Here is a 19,985-nt window from a genome sequence, read left to right on the forward strand (position 1 = left end):
GGGGCAGGGAGTCAGGCCCCCGCCCAGGGCCCTGCCCCACCCAGTCCCGGCCAGAGCCAGGAGGATCGCAGGAAGGGATGCCCGCTTCCCCGCCTGCAGGGGTGGGCGGGGTGCCGAGCCTCCTCTCCAGGAATGTGGTCACAGCATTAGAGACACAGAAGCTCCCCGTGGGGGGCCTGGAAGGGATCCAGATCCTGCGCCCCTGCCAGCGCAGACACTTGCACATGGGGGTGTATACGCAGGGAGAGGCGGGAGGGGGCAGTCGGGATGGAGAAGACCCAGAACCCCAGACCCGCCCCCCACCCCCACCCCGTGGCCTTGTTTCTAGGCTGGCTCTGCCTCCTGGGCGCCTCCATGAATAATGATGATGTGATGATGCTGGCGGTGGCGGAGGCCAGCCTTTCTGCAGGGCTCCCCGTGAGCCGGGGTTGCTGCTTTTATCCTCCTGTTACCTTTGGGGAGACTGAGGCCCAGAGTGGTTGAGTCACTTGGCCCAGGCCACACAGCTCGGAAGCGCCCCTGAGGCAAGTTCCTCAGCACACTGCCTCTCAGAGCTCTGTGTGGTTGGGCCTCCACCCTCCTCCCCAACACCCCCCTCTTCCCCCCCAGCACTCGGCACCCTTGGTCCCACTGTCACCCTCACGGTCACCAGGCCGTCCCAGCCCCAGGGTGTCCGTCAGTGCTGTCCCCTCTGCCTGGAGGCTCCTCACCTATCCTTCCGGTCTTAGTGGAAACATCACTTCCTCAGAGAGCCTTTCCCTTCCCGTTGATTATTGATCAGTGCTGAATCAAGCAGGACCGCCACCTCCCACGTTCTGTAGGTGATGCCCTCATTGGTGTGACCCAGGATCGCAGTACAAAGGACCATCCTCTGGCCCCACCCACTGAACCTAGCTCTGGAGCGGTGATTCTCAACCCTGGCTGCACGTGAGAATCACCTGGGGAATCTTTTAAAACCCCAGCGCCCAGGCCTCTAAGGGTGACAGTGGTTATTTATATAACCGTCTAACCCAGGGTTCCCAAAGTGTGTTCCAGGGAACACTAGTTCTGCAAAACGCACCTTGAATAAAGGGTGAGTGGCCAGTGAGTTTGGGAAATGCTGCTGTAAAGCCATCCCCCTACACCTGGGCATCAGACGCGTCGGGGTGGAAACCACCCTCCCTCCAAGAAAGGAAGGCCAAAACGCCTGAATCAGCCTGCCTTCACTGGAAGGACCGCTTCAGCCGAGAGCAGCTGGGTCCTTGTCCAGCGGTCAGTCAATCAGAGACATTGCCAGCCTACCCTGAGCCGGGCGCAGATGCTGCAGGGTGTACGAGGCAGATATGGTCCCCACCCCTCCCCGCCCGAATCCTGGGCGTGGCTGTGGGCGCATCACTCTGTACCCAGCTCTCGCGTCCCTCTTCTCAGGCGGGCGCCGCCATGCTCCGCCCACGGAGCTGAGCGGAGGGTTAGGGCAGGGTGGACATGAAACCCTAGCAGGAGAGATAAGTCACCGCCGCAGGGTCCCTCCTGCCAAGCCGGGGCTCCTGGAGGGCCTCGGCTGGGTGCCCCCACCCTGCTCAGCCAGCAGGGGGTCGGGGGGCCGGCCTAACTCAAGTTCAGGGGTCCAGGGTGGTGAGGCCGAGTTGAGAACGAACAGGAAGAGGCATCTGTTAAGTTTCAGGAACCCGTATTCAGTCCTGTTTGAATTGTATCTATTTATTGACCAGATAGTACAGGAAACTGGCTCAGCATCCAGCAAGTGCCAGTGGGTTTATGGTGAGAAATCAGCCCCCAGCCAGGCAGGTCCCCACTCACACACCTGCTGCAGATGCTGGCGTGTCCTCCCAGGCAGCAGACCCGTCCTTCCCCTCTTACCACTCCCTCCTCCCCTCCCCCTCTCCCCCTCCCATCGCCCTCCCTGCCTGCCTTCTTTTCCTGCACAAATGGAGGCAAAGTCTACCCACCATCCTGATGTCCTGTTTTCACCTGCAGTCACGGAGAACCTTTTGTGTCATGCCCAAAATAATGGCTGCAACATATTCTACTGTAAGAACGTGCCAAAACCTATTTGACGAGTCTCTTGACCATTGGCACTTGGGCCGTGTCCCGTTTTCTTCTAAACAATGCTGTAGTGGATAACTCAAGGCAAACATCATTTCACACAGGTGCGAGGCTGCCTCTAAGACAAATACCTCCCGAGGCATTGCCAGGTCAAGGCCATGTGTGCTGTCATCGTGACAGATGCGGCCACAGCACCTCCCGAGAGGGTTCCCGCCGCCGCGCCCACCCGCGATGCCCGAGGGATGCGGGCACTTCTGCTGAGTCCCTTTCTGTCCTCCAGAAGCTCACCGGACCCCCCGCCCCCCAACCACCCTCACCCCGGGTTTCTGGCCTCTGGTCTCAGAATCATTTCTTACGCTGACATCCTATGCAGAACGTTGATAACTGAAAGAAATGGAAGTGAGCTGGGGTTCAGGCAGGGATGGGCTTCTGCTTCATTGTCTCCCACCCCCAGGACACCACCTCTGGGCCACCCAGCCAGGGCACAAGGAGAGACACTGAGTTCTCCCCAGGCTAAAGAGGCAGGGGGAGAGAGCATCTCTGGAGCCGGGAGAGAGCCAGACCACGAGGAGGAATCACAGGGCTGGAGCCAGGCCACAGAGGGCGCTCCAGACAGGCCGATTGAGGAAGTGTCTCCCAGCCCAGTGGCCTGCCTGCCTATGAGAGCCGACTGTCAAGCCTTCAGAAATTCTGTGAACCAGTTGTTAAGCACTCCCATTATTGAGAATTAAATTATATGAACTTACAATTAATAAATTATACTCAAAGCAAAGATAACACCTACTCAAAATTCATCACTCCCTAATGACTTTGCTCCATTTCGCTACGAGCTGTGGTCGTGAGGTTCCCTACATGGATGCATCTGGAAATACTCCTGCACATCTCTCCCCAACTCTGCGGGCAGACCTGTCATGGGGGTGACTTGAAATTGACCGTGGTGGGAGCATTTACACCGCAGAAGTTGGCAAACACTGCCAGTTGGGGCTGGTTCACCCCTTGTAGCTGGTTGTGCAACGTCTGCCCTGAATGCTCCCTCCTCCTGTCCTCTGACCTCCTGCCTCCTGCCTGCCTCTCCCTTCGATCAAATCCAACCAGAAGCAGCTGGCTAGGGCCTCAGCCTCCCAGGGCTCACAGCAGGACAGAGAAGGGAGAGCATGGATCTGGGAGAAGCCAGTGAAAGATAATTGGCACGCCAGGCCCCTGCTCTCGGGGAGACAAAAGACACCTTGTGATCCGGATCACCCTCCACGTGGGGCAGGCGTCTGTGACCAAGGAGGCTCGGGCTGGTGCTCTGATGACAGAGCTGACCACGTCAGCCCTGAGCTCCAGAACCCCTTCGCAATTTCTAGAGTAATGATGGCATACTTCTACTCCAGGGAATTTGTGTTCCCATTTTGATCGATTCATCACCAACATGTTCACAAGCCAGGAATCAGTGGTTCTCACACTTGAGCTGCATCAGAACCCCCAGAGGGTTTGTGGGAACACAGATTGCCAAGCCTCACCCGCAAGTTTCTGATTCAGTGAGTGTGATATCGTGATATAATAAGACATACGTATTTTGGTCCTCATCCCTGCCTCCTGGCCAGAGCTCCTAAAACCTTTGTCATTTCCTACATGATGAAATGCTAGGAGCATGTTTTATACTAACGGTTGATCTCTGACCCCCACTTCTGGACGCAGAACTTCCAAATCCCTTGGAATTTCCTGGGTGAGGGGAGCATCTTTTGTTCTAATGAGGCGACCCTGGGTGGCCTCGGGGACGGCTTCAGGAGGGGGCTGGTCACCAGGACCACGATGGGAACCTTGGAGCTTTCAGCCCCACCGCCTTCGTCCAGGGAGGGGAGAGGGGCCGGGGAGTCAACAATCGATCGTGCCTCCGCAATGAAGCCTCCATAAAAATCCCTAAAGTATGGGGTTTGGAGAGCTGCCAGATCAGTGAACGTGTCCCCATGCCGGGAGGGTGACGCACGCCAGCTCCACAGGGGACAGAAACTCCTGTGCTCAGGATCCTTCCAGACTTCCCATCTGTCTCTTCATCTGCCTGTGCATGTGTATCCGTTAAAACATCCTTTGTAATAAATCAACAATAGTAAGTAAACTGTCTTCCCGGGTTCCCTCTAGCAAATTAGTGAAGCCAGGGAGGGCGTCGTGGGAACCTCTGATTTGTGGCCAAGGCAGACAGAAGTGTGGGTGGCCTGGGGACCCACGGCTTGTGCCTGGCGTCTAAGTGGGGCAGCAGGGACTGCGCCCCTAACTTGTGGGGTCTGTTCCATCTCTGGTTGGTGGCAGAATTGAATTGTAGGACACGCAGCTGGGGTCTGAGACTCAGTCGCTGAGGGCAGACACCCACACATCTGGGGCCAGAGGTGCTGTGACTATGAGAATAAAGGAAAGAAGCAGTGAGTTTGTCCCAGAGAGTGAGTCTGGAGTGGAGCCTGAGAACTTGCATCTCTGAGTTGGCAGGTGGTTGGTGCTGATGTGGGCTTTACTGTACGAAGCTGAGCATCTCCTGCTCTGGGACCCCACTTGGAGAATTCGGCTCAGAAGTGTGGCCAGGTGGGCCAAGGTGATGTGCACGGGCCAGAGCTTACAGTGATTAAACCACCAGCTCGTTGCAAAGAGGGGATGCAGTGAGGCACAGGAAACAGGGACGTTGCCCAGGAACCCCATGCGCGTAGGACCAGGGCAGTGGCACAGCTTGGGTCCCTGAATTTCAAAGATAACTTGCTGATAACAGGAAGAAAACGCCTCTCCCGCTTAGGAAGCAGGGACTTGCTGACAAAGCCCTGACCCGGGCTGAGGACAGAAGGGGAAGAGAAATCTTGGAAGAGGGAGGAAATCAATCAGGCAGGGGCTGCCAAGGTCGCTGGCCACCGAGGCAGCAGGATTCAGGGCCAAGGAATGTGCCTCTCAGGGCTGGAGTCCGGAGCGAGCAAAGGACGGCAAACGCGAGAGAGAACATTCTGTGTGGTTCCTTTGATGTCAAGTTCAAGAACAGGCACCACTAACCTCAGGGGACAAAAGTCGGACAGAGCTGGGCGTGTTCCATGTCTTCCCCTGAGTGGGGGTCACACGGGGGTGCACACTTCGGATGTGTGGGCTTTACTGTATGGAGCTGAGCATTTACTGCACATTTACCGCGGCCTCCTGTGTGCCGGGCGTCCTGCTGGGCTCTGAGGAGCTGGGAGGAAGGGGCTGCCCTGACTGTGTGGCATCCCTCCCATGGTGCAAACCCGGTGTGCTCAGAAGAGCCCCGGCCAAGGTGGCTTCGAGCGGGCAGGTGGAAGTGGGCCGAAGGATGCGGGTCAGGGCCCGGGAGACGTCGGCAGGTCGCCACGATGCTCTGGTTAGATCTGAGAAGACGAGGCGGCCGCCTGCAGGAGGGCGACGGAGGGACGTGTGCTCCCGGTGGAAAAGACAGTCCACGCAGAAGGACAGAAATGACGTGTGTGCAGGGAACTGTGGGCCTTCGATACAGCTGGAATGTGAGGTTCACGGTGGGACAGAGCCAGAGATATTCGGCTGGGGAGATAAACAGGGCCGGTGGTGGAGGGCCAGGCGATGCCGCCGAGTTGGAACTTCTCCACACCCCCCCACCCCACGGAAGCTTCCCGTGCAGGAAGTTGGCTGGTGTCGGGGGCCAGCCGGGCGGCGGCCGCAGGGACCCGGCCAAGGTGGTGCGTCCCTCTGGAGAGCCACGTGCAGTGTCTGGTAACCTCACACACTCGCCTTCCCTGTGACCCGGCGTTTCCGCTTCCATGCATTCACCCCAATAAACGAAAGCCAGTGTCCCCGCAAAGGCTCGCTCTGGAACCATCAGAGCAAAAGCTAGAAACAACCAAATGTCCAGGAAACAGACACACAAGCTGTGGAGGACGCAGACGGTGAGGCTCTGCCCAGCGGTTAAACGCAGGGACCCACAACCCACGCACCGGCGTGAGTGGACCCAGGGCCAGAGATCCAGACATGAGAGAGAACATTCCGTGCGATGCCGTTGGTGGCAAGATGGAGAGCCGACAACACAAATGCGTGGGGACCGGAGTCAGAGGAGGGGGCATTCCAGGGGGCCGCGCGTGTCCTGCATGGTGGCCTGCGTGGTGGCCACGTGGGCGTGCACATCTGCAAACTTAAGCGTGCACTGCACTGTGTGTAAGAAGTTACACCCACTGCACAGAACTCACGGGGACAATGCAGGTTACTGCATTGCAGGACAAGGCAGGCGAGAGATGGGGAGGCCCTCGGTGACGGACAGATGGGGGGTTGTGCACGGTGGGGCAGTGACAGGATGTCATGCCCCCTCGCTCTGGGGACCCCCTCCTGGGGATCGATGCGTTCAGCCATCCAGTCCCAGGTACCTGAGTGTGCCAGGGAGAAGCCCGCCAGGAGCTCCAGGCTGGTGAGTGTTGGGAGGCCTGGTGAGGAGGGCCCATGGAGACCTTGGGTACGGGGGGCCCGTCCAAGGCCAGAGTCAGGACCAGCCTCCAGTCTCGGGGCCTCTGCGGCGCTTGGTGTCTGGCGGGAGCTCAGAACCTAATCGTGGCATGAATGGATGAGAGAAGGAGCTCAGGGCCAAACTCCTGGTAAACTCTTTTGCTGTGAGGCATCTCTTACCCTGAAAACGACTGGCTGGCAGGCCCCCGCTCCTGCACCTCTAAATGGGACCAGGGCCGCTTCACAGGCGTTCGGGGCTCCGAAGGGCCCTCGCTGGGTTTAAGCTCTGCTTTCACCATGTTGATCTTCTTTTTTTTTTTTAACTGAAGTATGGTTGATTTACAGTGTTGAGCTAGTTTCGGGTGGACAGCAAAGTGATTCTCTCCTTTCAGATTCCTTCTGTTATGCGTCATGGTAAGATATTGAGTAGTTCCCTGTGCTACACAGCAGGTCCTCACTGTTTATTTCATATATAGTGGTTTGTAGCTGTTAATCCCAAACTCCTAATTTATCCCCCCCCGCCATTTCCCCACTGGTAACCGTAGGTTTGTTTTCTATGCCTGTGAATCTGTTTCTGTTTTGTAAATAAGTTCAGTTGTATCATTTTTTAGATTCCACGTATAAGCGACATCATATGATATTGGTCTTTCTCTGTCTGACTTACTTCACTAAGTATGATAATCTCTAGGTCCATCCATGTTGCTGCAAAGGGCATTATTTCATTCTCCTTATGGCCGAGTGATATTCCATTGTATATATGTGCCACATCTTCTTTATCCACTCCTCTGTCAGTGGACACTTAGGTTGCTTTCATGTCTTGGCTGTTGTAAATAGTGCTGCAGTGAGCACAGGGGTGCATGTGTATTTTCAAATTAGAGTTTTTGTCCTTTCTGGATATATGCCCAGGAGTGGGATGGCTGGGTCATACGGTAGTTCTATTTTTAGCTTTTTAAGGAACCTCCACGCTGTTCCCCGTAGTGGCTGCATCAGTTTACATTCCCACCAGCAGTGCAGGAGGGTTCCCTATCATCCTGATATCCTTACTAACTGTTGAACAAGGGGCCCTGCGTTATCATTTTGCTCCAGGCCTGCGTATTCTGTAATCTGTCTTGGTTTGGGGCCTGGGAAAGGGGTCTCTGGGCACCTTGGGGTAGGGTAGAGGATGCTAAGACTGAACCAGGACAGCTGTCTGGGGGGTTGGGGGCTCCCAGACACACATGCAATCCCACGGTTGCCAGGGAGGAGGGGAGATTCAGGGTGTAATCATGGTGGTATTAGGGCAGGAGACTCACAGGACCCAGATCCTGCCGGGACCTGGGCTCCTGTCCTCCCCATGAGATCCCTGGGAGACGCACCAGCACAGGGGGTGCCCACTGATGTCAGTGGGCACCGTGGGCCCAAAGCTTCCTGCGGAGTGGTAAGCGGGGCTGGGCTTCAGGAGCCCGACCTGTTTCTCCACAGCCCCAGGCCCCGGCCAGAGACCCAACCCGCCCTGCACACGTGGGAGGAGCAGCCACGCAGGCCAGTCCCAGGAGAAGGAAGAGGGCATTCACAGTGGTGGCCGCCCCTGCCCAGAACAGACCACACAGGCTCAGGGAGAGGAGAGCCTACTGGGCAGCTCTGGATCCTCGGGAAGGAGGACAGACCATGCCCGCATGCCCTGTGACCTTTAACCCCTCAGCAAGTTCCACCCACTGGCACTTCCACCTCTCCTGTCTGCATCTCATACCCTACCACACACACACACACACACACACACACACACACACACACACACACACACACACACACACACACACACACACACACACACACAGTGTCTGGAATATGGCCCGACCCAGGTGGAGCTTCCTCCTGGGGACAGAAAGTGGCCGTGACCTTGATGCTTTCTTGGGACAGACGCCACAGCCCCCTATCCACACTCACCTTCATCCTCCCCACGATCTTTTCAAAATGCGAGTCTGATCCCGTGACCCGCATCTGGGGTCTTCCCTTTGCTCCTGGGAGAAAGACCACCAGGCCGTGCGTGACCTGGCGACTGTCAGCCCCTGCAGCCTCAGCTGATACCCTCACTCAGACACACGCCCCCTTTTGGTTTCTCAGAAGACTCCTTCCAACCTCAGGGCCTTTGCACCTGCCACTTCCCCCACCTGGAAGACCTTTTCTAGCCCAGTGGATCCTTCCCACCCTCTGCTCCCGGCCCAGTTGCCTCTTGGGGGCCTTTCCTGACGTGGCCAGACTGGTGACAGGACATTCATTCCCATGCTTATCTGCTCATCTCCCCACTGGGTCGTCATCTCCTCGGGGGCAAGATCTGCATCTTCCTCCATCGTGCGCCCATCTCCCAGCACAGCACTGGTACATAGACGCCTGCTAACTGAGTCCCGGAAGGGCGGGGAGCATGGAGCCCCTCCCCAGAGTCCTGGCCTTTTTAGGGGGAAGCAGCATGGTGGCCCTAGAGGCACCGCTTCCCCTCCTGGACCTCAGCTTCTCCACCTGGGAAGCGAGGCGTTGGGCTCATGGGGCAGCTCCCTCTGAGTGTCGACGTCCTGGTGGCCGGGACCCTGCGCCTCAGCTCTCAGGGGGCCCAGAGTTCCCAGGGGAGTAGGGCACAAGAGCAGAGGATCATCTGCCCCTGCCCCCTGGCTGGGGAGACAGCATCTGCCACCCTCATCAAACAGAGGATGGAGCCCGAATTCCAGAAGGAGGAAGAAGGCTACCGTGGCCTGGAGTCAGGTCCAGAGTCCTTGACGGCCAGAGGTGGACAAGCCCATCCTTGCCCAGACTTGTGAAGAGAACAGAGCCAGGCCCAGCCCGATGATGATTTAGCCCCCATGCCTCCGATTCCACTGTCAAAGCGTCATCACCTGTAGTGCAGGAATCGTCCCGTGACGAGGGTGTCTGGGGCACCCTGCTCATGCAGCGGACACCTCAGCACCCCTCCTCCCCGAACCTGCAAAGCCAGGCTGCTCCTCTACCCCCAGCCGTGCACCAAACGTGCAGAGCCTCCAAGGCCTGGCCCGGACTTGACTGTGCCTGGGGGCGCCACCCCAGCACTTCAGAGGGCAGGCAGCAGTGGAGGTCAGATGGCAGGCTGCCCAGGATGCTGGCTCCCCCATCAGTCCAAAGAGCCCAGGGCCTGTCGGGTCCTGCTGGATGCAGCCCTGTGAGCAAGGTGAGGCTCTCGTCTATTCAGACAGGCACCCCCTTGTCCCGGGCATCTCCTTACCCAGCTCCAATCACAGTACCTCCGTGCTATCATGGGATTGCCCCCCTTTAAAATGTACGAGCAGTACTCGGCCATGGCAGATAACGTGGAACTACGTGTCAGGAACAGTCCTATTATCCCACTACCCAGTGACGCTTCTGACGAAGACGATGGTGATGATGAAGATGGTGATGATGACGAAGGTGACAGACGAGGGGGATGAGGATGAGATCATGAGCGTGAGGAACCGGAAACCAGCTGTGGTTCATTTCGGTCTCAGCGAAGGAGACCAAGCAGGCTTCGTTTCTTCAGAAAACAAAACCGCTCCCAAGGAAGGCTCTGTGTTTGGAGGGGGAATTGGGCTCAGCTGGGAAGGTAGGCAGCAGGGGGTGTTGCCGCCATCAGGCTGCCTGGCTCGGCCCCTCACTGTCCCTTGATTTGCTCCTCTGTAAACCTGGCTGGTGATGGGACCTGCCTCGGAGAATGACTGAGCACCAGCCTGGCGTCTGGTTAGGATGTAACAGATCGTAGCTTTTATCGTTATCGTTTTTATCCCAGTCTCTCTGTTCTCTCTGGTTGGCCCGCTCTCTCCTGCCGGAGCCACTTTTCCCTCCCTCCCCCAGGCCACGCCATCACCTCAACTGAGCCAGTGGGGCCTCTAAGCTTCTTTGCAAGATCCTCACGGGGTCTGCCTGTGGTCCAGGGGGCCCCAGAGTCAGCGGCCCTGCGAAGATGCACCCGTTGCATTGCTCAAACCAGGAGAATGGCTGGTATTCGCTTTTTTTCTTTTATAAATTTATTTATTTATTTATTTTTGGCTGCATTGGGTCTTCGTTGCCGCGCGCGGGCTTTCTCTCGTTGCGGCGAGCGGGGGCTTCTCATTGCGGTGGCTTCTCTTGTTGCGGAGCACGGGCTCTAGGCACACGGGCTCAGTGGTTATGGAGCACGGGCTTAGTTGCTCCGCGGCATGTGGGATCTTCCCGGACCAGGGCTCGAACCCGTGTCCCCTGCATCGGCAGGCAGATTCTTAACCACTGCGCCACCAGCGAAGCCCCCAGAGTCCGTGGCCCTGTGAAGATGCACCCGTCGCCTTGCTCAAACCTGGAGGATGACTGGTATTCTTGACCCCTGGAGTCGGCTCTCACGGGACTACGCTTGTCTCTTCCCAACTCCGCACATCGAGTTGGTAGCTTCAGATCAGCCGTGGTGGGAGTATTTAGGCCGTAGGAATCGGCAGGTACGGCGATCCTGGCTTTTCCTTTGGAGGGAGTCAGTCAGCGGTTCCACATTCAGCAGGACAGCACCGCTCACTCCCCAAGTATAACCTGTCATCGAGTCGTGCTGATGCTGGCTCCAGGAGGGACCGAGCACCCATCTATTCTCGGCCTAAACCGCCAGCCTCGTGGCCCAGAGCACTGCCATTTCTCACCAGGTAGCCACCACAGCCTGCCCACTGCTCTGGGGCTTCGCTGGCCGGGCAGGGGCTCCCCCTGCAGCCCAGGTAATGTCCAGGTTGTTTCTCTGCACGGCCTGTCCTTGGCCAGCCCCTCTGGCTCACCTGCACCCTTCTAACTTCCTTTAGTTCTTCAAACAAAGCAGTCCAGTTGATGATCTGGGAGGGTTTCTGCTTGGGAGTGTCTCTGCCCTGCCTTCCCTCGGCCTCCCCCACCAACTCCCTGGGTGACCAGGCCACCTCAGCGGAAGTGCTCCCACTGCCAAGGGGCTCCCCGTCACCCTCACCGCCCTCGCCCCCATTCCTCCAAAGCTCCCCCGTACCGTCTTCTCTCTGACGCGGGACACTCGGGCATGAAGCGCTTGTTGGCTCTGGTCTGGTTGGCAAGGCCCGAGCCTCCTGGGCTATAAGCTCTTGGTATATAAGTCCAGCGCACTGGAGGGCTCAGGAAAGGCAAGCTCCGGTTATCCCTGCTTCGTGTGAACAGCAGAGAGCTGGATCCGGAGAGGTTGCCCGGAACCAGAGGAAAGTGAGGCAGGGGATCGCGGGCAGAGCAGGGCAGCCGGCAGGAGACAGCATGGGCGCTGGGTGCCGGGGCAACCCTGAGAGCCGGGGCAGGTGGGACCCCCTCCAGGTCCATTCCTGCCGGGCCTGTCTGCTGGTCCTGAGGCCAGGCAGGTCCGAGGACAGCCAGGAGCCCCTGGAGGTGGCACAGCAGAGGAGGTACAGGGTCTAATTTGCAGTTTATAAGAGACTCTGGAGGTGTCTCTTATGGGGCCTCAGTAAGGAAGGACAGGAGTCTGGAACCCTGCTTCCGGCAACCACGAGACCCCGAAGCCCCGCAGCTCTCTTCCCGGGAATTCACAGGTGCTCTCTGCAGAGAAACATGTGAAATGCCCCTGGGGCTATTCTCCCAGCCTGTCCAGTCCCTGGGGAAAGGTCTAGCTCGCAGGACGCAGGACGAAGGACGGTGAATGAGGTCACTGAGGCCTTGACCTCACCACCGCCCAGGAAGGCAAGGCCTGAAGGGTATGTGAAATCCAATAAGGACAGCAAACAGGGCTTTTTTTAGCAGCATGTGGGGCAAAAGAAAAAAGGAAAGGGATGCCGCTGCTACCCTGGGCCAACGGACAACAGCAGCGGACTTCCCCAGGAGTGCTTATCCGCCCGGACAATGAACTTGGACTAGAAGGAACCACATACCTGCTAGGAGGGCCCGGAAGCTTGGAGGAGGGGCAGGTCAGGGCAGGTCACAGCCCTCGGCAATACCACCGCTCCGCGTGCTGAGGGACCTGGGACCTGCCCTAAGAGGACTCACAGGACACCGGCAGGCCCCTCCAGGTCAGGGACAAGCAGATGGGCCCTGGGTTTCTGAGGGACGAGGGGGCACGCACTCACTCTCCAGCCCCAGATCACAGATCGCTTCTGGATTACCAGCCGGAGGGAGAAGGGAACAGTGGCCCAAGGACTCAGCACGGGTTCTCCAGGAGCAGTGGAGTCAGATGACGGTCATTCCTTTGTCTTGTGGGGCCTGCAGACGGGCCCGGAGGATGGCGTGGACGGCAGTGGTTTTCAGGGTCACGAAGGAGCCTGGGGACAATGCAGACAGCGGGGCTCATCCCAGAATTTCTGATCTAGTGAATCTAGGGTGGGGTCTGAGAATCTGCATTTCTAGTAAGTTCCCTGGTGCTGCTGAAGCTGCTGGTCCGGGGACCACACTTTGAGAACCACTGCGCTAGACGATCTTTGTGGGGGAGGGGTGGAAATGTGGGCTGGATGATTGGAAAAGGACTCTCTGCCCAGAGTGAAAATGTCTGGATGGTGGGAAGCACAGGTGGCGGTATCCACAGTTTGCCGAGAACCCACAACGTGCCAAGCAGCAAGCTACCCTGAGGGGCAGGTGTCCCTATTTTATAGACGAGGAGATGGAGGTTCAGAGAAGTGAAGTAACTTGCCCGAGGACACACAGCTAATAAGTTCCAGAGGCGCAACCCAGAGCTTCTGACTCCACAGACAGGACCCTTTTCACTCACCCCTCTGCCAAAGATAGAGCTGTGTCCACTAGTGGGAGGGTCTCTAATGGCGTACCACAGGGCTCTGTCTTCAAGCCACTGCAAAGTTGTCATCAAAGATTGAAATATACAGAAGGCACACCAATCTATATGCACGTGATATAAAGCCAAGGGGGGCCATTCGTGCTCAAAATCTTTTAAGAATCTGTCAGCAAAGTGTGAAAGCAACAAGATTCATTCACTCATTCATTTCGTATTTATTGAGATACTACTGTGTCTGTCCCAGGCCCTGCATAAGGCATACATACATCAGTGAACAAAATGAAACAGAAAATCCTTGTCTCAAATTGCCTTTCCTTATGATTATTACTATTGATTATACAAAGATAGTGAAAATTCGAATTTTAAAGGTCCATCTACAGGAATTCCCTGGTGGTCCAGTGGTTACGACTCTGTGCTTCCATTGCAAGGGGCACGGGTTTGATCTCTGGTTGGGGAACTAAGATCCTCTGTGCCACATGGCGCAGCCAAAAAAACAAAAAAAAATCCATCTACAATTCCTTGGCCCTGGCAAATATTCTAGCTTCTTTCTTTTTTTTTTTTCCTTGATTCCTTTCCACTTCCTGCCCTCAGGCCCACGTCGTCTGCTTCCCTTGTTTCTATCGTAACGAGTTTCCACATTGCCTCCTGGCTCTGTGACTGGCATTTCCAAAGGCTGCCGAATGGTCCTCTCTGAGCACTGGCTCCCGCTGGCTGGACTGTGCTCAGTGGCCAGCACGGAAGTTGCTTAGTTCTTGCTATAAATATCAATGCTTGGTGCGTGTCTCCTTGTCTGTCGTGGCCGGTGTTTGTCTCTGCTTCCAGGTTTTCCCTTAGGATTGGAATTTAGGCTCAGGGGCTGGCTGTGCATAGAGAGAATGAGATGAAAAGCTGTGGGGGTCAACGTCGAGTCCTCCATCAAGTTCAAAAGTCAAAGTTGAGGAAACCAAATCTCGGTAAATGAGCAAGGTGACATCGAGGTCTGTCCCGTTGGTCGAGGCCCCACCAGGGTCACCAGCTGGCCTCTGCCATCCTGGTAGCCCGCCTCTTCCAAGGACGTGTTTCTCTTTTAGACCTCATGACTATTCCTGCAACAGCATAAAGACTGTGGTTTACAAAAATATGGGCTGCCAGGATGGAAGGGAGTCCAATGTATTGGGCATCTCCACGGGCCAGGCGGTTCCTCGGCTCTATCTCAGCTCATCCCCCAGCAGCTGCAGGGACAGAGGCTCCCAGCCCTGCCACACATGGAAATCACCAGTGGTATTCCCGTGTCTGGCCGCATCCCAGCCCTGTGATGTCAGAATCTCTGGGACTGGGGCATGGGTGTTAATGTATCTTTAAACCCCCTCCACCAAGTGATTCTGACGTGCAGCAGGGATGAGAAGCACTGCTGTGCCATCTGCAGCTCACAGATAAGGAAACGGAAGCTCAGAGAGGTTAAGTCACTTGCCCAAAATCACACAGTTGAAAGTGATGGAGCCAGAATCCTGGTTGGTCTGACTCCAAAGTCGAAGCCTTCTATACCCTGGGCTGGACCCCTGTCCACCCTGACTGTTGGGCAGACACATTCATTCTCCTGCCAGAACTTTCCTCCTGGTTTTTGAGGAAAAGAGGGGGCAATCAGGAAGCAGGGAATGTAGCTGAAGACCCCCAGCCTCAACCCTGTGCAGACACTCCTTCCTGGGGCCCTCCTTGGTTCTCTCCACGTGGGGGCAGGATGTGGGCTTCCCCACCTTTGACACTGTCTCCCCCGGGGGATCTATGGTGACTATCCAGGGCGTGAACCTGCCCTGCGTCCTGGCAGCTCACACCGATGTCCTGGGGCAGCAGGCACAGGCTCTGCCACCAGACAGACCCAACTCTGAATCCCCTCTCCCCACTTCATTGCCCCTGGCCTTGGGCAAGTCCCTCCGGGTTTCTTCATCTGTAAACGAAACTTGTCATTGAAAATATTTGCCCACCTCTGTGGGTTATCGGGAGAATCGATGGAATGCGGTGGATGACAAGGCTCTGTAACCGGCAAGGGCAAATATTAGCTCTCCTGTCATGCGCTGGCCGGGCCTGGTCTAGTCATGCCAGGGTGCTGGGCCCAGCTCTGCCTCCTGCCGTGACACAGGGCTACATCTCCCATTCTCAGGCCCTCAGTTTCCTCATGGGAGGAATGGGAGGATAACAGCACCGAGCCTTCCTCACTGGACTGGTTAACAGATCAAATGTATCAATCCCCCAAACACCTTACAGTGTGAACACCTCACAGAGGGGGCGGCCGTGGAGATAGGGGGCCCTCCGGGAGAGTTCAGGGGCCTGTGCCTTTGCGTCTGAGACAGGAAGCAGGCTGTCTTCCTTCCTCAGTTCCTTCGTAGTCAGCCTTTTTCTTGCAGGCGCCTAGGCTCTGCAGTTGCAGCGCTGGGTTCAAGCCCCAATTCTGCCACCTACGCTGTGTGACCTCAGGCTCAATATTGGCAGCCTCTCTGAGCCTCAGCTATGTATAAAGAAGCTTGTGTCCACAGTGCCCGGTGCCTGGAAGTGCCCAGCAAGTGGCAGAGCCATGGGAGCTGCCCCAAAGGAGAGGGATGAGGAGAGGCCAAGAACAGCCCCTTCGAACCATCCTAGGATTTCTTTTATTTTTGTTCTTATTTATTTATTTATGGCTGTGTTGCGTCATCGTTGCTGCACGTGGGCTTTGTCTACTTGCGGTGAGCAGGGGCCACTCTTCATTGCGGTGCGCGGGCTTCTTATTGCAGTGGCTTGTCTTTGCTGTGGAGCATGGGCTGTAGGCGCGCGGGTTTCAGTAGTTGTAGCTCGTGAGCTCTAGAGCGCAGGCTCAGTAGTTGTGGCGCACAGGCTTAGTTGCTCCACAGCATGTGGGTTCTTCCCGGACCAGGGCTCAAACCCATGTCCCCTGCATTGGCAGGTAGATTCTTAACCACTGCGCCCCCAGGGAAGTCCCCGTCCTGGGGTTTCTTAGGGAGGGAGGAGCGGTGGGCTTGGTGTGAGGGCTGTTTCAGGATCCCCGGAGAAGCACCCTGAGGCTGCCCCTCCCCTCGCTTCCCCTGGTTCCCCAGGTCCCCAGCACCTGCAGGGGAGGTTGGGGGGAGCCTGGGGGGCAGGGGGCTGCACACCAAGCACAGGGTGCTGTGTGGGCTCCTCCCGTGAGCCAGGCCCCTGCCCTCAGCTGCACGGACCAGTGGTGGTTACCACCTTGCCAGCCCCGTGCTGGCGCTACAGGGCACGGAGGGGGAAAGTGAGGCTCAGAAGCGAGGTGCCCAGCTGCTTGCAATGGCCCAGGGTGACCAGCCATCCTGGGTCACCTGGAACTGAGGGGCTCCTGGGACGTGGCGGGGCTTTTGGTGCTAAACCCGGGAATGTCCCAGAACGTCCCTGTTTGCACGAGCCGCTGGTGCAAGCGTCCCGCACAAGCCAAACGAGAGTCGTGTGTGTAACTGTGAGTTTTCCAAAAGCCTCGTTAAACAAGGAGGCGGGTGATGCTAATTTTAATAATCTATGTCACTTAACCCAAGATGTCCAAAATATTTTCACGATTTTCATCTCAACCTGGAATCCACATAAAAATTATTGAGCCATTTTGCCTTTTCTTTTTTAGTTGCTTTCTGTTTTTGCTAACCGTTTGAAATCTAGCGTATATTTTACACGTATGGCTAGATTTGCCAGATGAAGTACAGGCTGCCCAGGTAGCTTTGAATTTCAGATAAACAATGAAAAAAATTTTTTTAGCATAAGTGTATCCCAAATATTGCATGGGACATACTCAAAGTTTATTTCTTATCTATCTGAAATTCCGGAAGTTACCTGGGTGCCCATATTTTTTTTTTTTTTTGCGGTACGCGGGCCTCTCACTGTTGCGGCCTCTCCCGTTGCAGAGCACAGGCTCCGGACGTGCAGGCTCAGCGGCCATGGCTCACGGGCCCAGCCGCTCCGCGGCGTGTGGGATCTTCCCAGACCGGGTCACGAACCCGTGTCCCCTGCAACAGCAGGCGGACTCTCAACCACTGCGCCACCAGGGAAGCCCTGGGTGCCCGTATTTTTATTTGCTGCATCTGAGCCCTACTTTCAGCACATCAGAACGAGGAAGCTCACACTGCTGGCGCTTAATATTCTAAGTCATGACCACGAAGGGGTCGGGGCACCCAGTGGAGTCCAAGAGAGCCAGTCCCCCAAGAGTCAACCTGCAAAGACCCTTCTTTGCTCTTTCTCTGTGGCTCCTCTAACCTTTGCCCCTTTGTCTGCCTGTGACATTATCAGTCTTTGTCTTAGTCGAGCTTTCTAGAAGCAACTCAACACATTTTATTTCTGATTATCTGCTGTCAGGTAAACAGGCGACAGGGAAGAAAGTCCATGTCCCGCCCACAATTCTCCCATATCAGCAAACTTTCAAAATCCGGAAAAGGGGTCAGGGCCAGTGGGGGCAGCGGGGCAGGTTGGGAGGAAAGATCGACCAGACCCAGAGATGGGGGTGCCCGGAGCCCACTTCCTTCCCAGGCTCTCCCTCCGGACCCTGAGCCTCAGCCTCGCCCTGCCCCACCATGCTCCTGGTGGGAGTCTCTGACCCTGGAGTGTGTATGTGTGCCTCTGTTTACACACCCACCAAAACCACCGGGAGGCTGCAGGCCAGAGCCCTGGGATGGAGAAGTGGAGACAGCAGGCAGGGCTGCTGGGGAAAGTTGCAGCCTGTGCCAGAGGGACAACCAGGGTCAGCTCTGCTCCTCGGCCGTCACGGCTCCTGGTGTGTGCAAACCCCAGACTAGGTCCTGGTGTGTGTGCGGTGAACACCAAGGTGTCAGGGAGTTTTGCTAACAAAGCCCCGCTGGAACAGGGGCCCAGAGAGGTGGGCCACCGGCCCAAGGTCACACAGCACATGTGCAGCAGAGCTAGAAGCCAGCCAGGGAGCTGAGGCCTGGAGCGATGGACTTCCTGCCGCCACCTGCATGTATGTCACACTGTGTCACGTGACACCAAGGGTCTCTGCTGCCGAGGACCCCAGGAGGAAAGGACTATGAGTGTCATTTCTCCTGGGTAAACGGAGGCCCCGAGGGCGCAGTGCCTCACCCAAGCTCATCCTGCCCTTAGAGCTGAGCCCAGAAACCAGGTGTCACCCACCCCACCACGCACCGGATGCAGCCCTGCCTGGACCAGTCACGTGATTTTGGGGCCCGGTCCCCCGGGGTCTCTCTTCTCATCCCAGCTCCTCTCACTGCCCCCCAAATGCTTGTCACCAGCCCCTTCCTGTGGGGCACCCCTCTCTCCCTCTCCTCCCCCCTCAACCTCTCTCTCTCTCCTTTCTCCCCCTTCTCTTCCGGTCCCAGCAGCACTCTGCATCTTCAGAGCCATCCTTCACCCGGGCCCTATCCCCTGTCCCCAAAGGAGCCCAGCGGTCAGACCCGGTACCGCCCTCCTGGTCCCCCGCCACCCCTCTGTGCATATTCTATCCTGTGCATATTCCACGGCAGGGCCCTTGTACCCTGTGGCCACCAGGGCCAGGACTAGGAGAGAGGTATCACCTCGAGCACAAAATGCAAGGGGCAGCAAAGCACTCCATAATCAAGGCACATAGTGTGTTCATGCAGTATTTTTTTTTTTTTTTCCGGTACGCGAGCCTCTCACTGTTGTGGCCTCTCCCGTTGCGGAGCACAGGCTCCGGACGCGCAGGCTCAGCGGCCATGGCTCACGGGCTCAGCCGCTCCGCGGCACGTGGGATCCTCCCGGACCAGGGCACGAACCCATGTCCCCTGCATCAGCAGGCAGACTCTCAACCACTGCGCCACCAGGGAAGCCCCATGCAGTATTTTTGAAAATCAAAAGTAACGCCTCAAATCCAGGATGAACAAAATATCAAAGTTTTAAATACAGGCAGCGTGGGTATTCTGATTTTTCTTTTTGCATCAGGCTCCAGTACAGCTTGGCATGGCATGGTTACAGATCTTTGTTTGAAATTTTAACATTTTTGTTTATCTTGGATTTTAGGCATTAATTTTTATTTTTTTCAATTGCATCAAAATACTGTTTTCTTGATCACTGAGTGTTTTTGGCATCCCCTTAAATTTGTTATGCAAGGTGAGTGCCTCCTTGCTTAACCCTGGTCCCAGCCCTAGTGGGGCCGCCCACAGGGTGGGGCAGGGCTGGCAGGGAAGTCCCCAGGCCAGTGCGGACGATGGGGGTGACAATCACATCCGTAATGAAATGACATCTAACATGCACTGAGGTCTCTGGGCCAAGCACTGTTCTCGAGCCCTCCCGTCCTTCCTTCTGGATCACCTCCTATGTGCTGAGCGCTCAGGATAGAGCAGACCGATACACTTCCCTGCCACTCAGAACCCACATCCCGGTTTGGGCAGAGAGATGATAAAATAATAAAATGCGTGAGAATCGGCAAAATGTGAGGCACGCAGTGCTACAGGCTAAAGAGAAAAAATAACGAAGAAAAGAAGACATGAACCATGTTTTAGGCACGGTCACCAAGAATGATATCCCTGAAACGCCACGACCACCCAGGAGGGAGAGTTATCACTCAGCCCCATTCTCAGATGAGGAAACTGAAGCAGCCTGCCCAGGAAGTGACAGCTGGGTTCCCAGCCTGCCCCGGCTGGTGCCAGTGGGCTTTTTATTGTGGGGAGGGAGAGGGAGGGGAGAAGCGGGAAGACATCACGTAGAACCAGATGGAATGAGGGCACCAGGACTTCTTTCTCCACTTAAAGGGGCCGCCTTGACTGTACGTTGGGCAGGACTGTCTCCGCCTCCCTAATGGGAAAGGCCAGGTGGGCTCAGCCTGGCCACC

At 56.5% G+C, this 19,985-nt stretch overlaps 1 protein-coding gene across 1 annotated transcript in view; it reads left to right on the plus strand.

The window, feature by feature from the left end:
• The window catches only part of OSGIN1 (oxidative stress induced growth inhibitor 1), a 53,367-nt gene that overhangs the window by 18,214 nt on the left and 15,168 nt on the right, over positions 1–19,985 (plus strand). The window lies entirely within an intron of this gene.

This window comes from Neophocaena asiaeorientalis, unplaced genomic scaffold (assembly GCF_003031525.2).
Source record: "Neophocaena asiaeorientalis asiaeorientalis breed wild unplaced genomic scaffold, Neophocaena_asiaeorientalis_V1.1 scaffold40, whole genome shotgun sequence".
Classification (NCBI taxonomy): Eukaryota; Metazoa; Chordata; class Mammalia; order Artiodactyla; family Phocoenidae; genus Neophocaena; species Neophocaena asiaeorientalis.